The following is a 516-nucleotide window of genomic DNA, read 5'->3' as shown; positions in this document are numbered from 1 at the left end:
CCTCAGGTGATCCACCCACCTCAGCCTCCCAAAGTGTTGGGATTACAAGGTTGAGCCACCACGCCCGAGCCCTGAGTATGTTTACGGGCCTCTCAGGTGTGGCATGGGCCTGCCTGGGGGCTATTCCTCCTCTGTAAAGCACAGGCAGTTAATCAGTGGTCTCTGAGCAGAATCCAGCTCAAGGATATATTTTGTTTGACCCACTCAAGTTTTAAAAAGTAAATTAGTTGCCAATGTGCAAACATTACAAGAGTTCAAAGCTTTTCCAACAACATCCAGAAATTCATCCAGATGGTGCCCACATTTCCTGCTCCATCTAGATGGTGCCCACAGTCCCTGCTGTGTCTAGACGGTGCCCACATTCCCTGCTCCATCTGGACGGTGCCCACATTCCCTGCTCCATCTGGATGGTGCCCACATTCCCTGCTCTATCTAGACGGTGCCTACATTCTCTGCTGTGTCCAGACGGTGCCCACATTCCCTGCTCTGTCTGGACGGTGCCCACATTCCCTGCTC

This window comes from Colobus angolensis, unplaced genomic scaffold (genome assembly GCF_000951035.1).
Source record: "Colobus angolensis palliatus isolate OR3802 unplaced genomic scaffold, Cang.pa_1.0 Scaffold300, whole genome shotgun sequence".
NCBI classification, from domain to species: Eukaryota; Metazoa; Chordata; class Mammalia; order Primates; family Cercopithecidae; genus Colobus; species Colobus angolensis.
Note: the sequence above shows the minus strand (reverse complement) of the source record.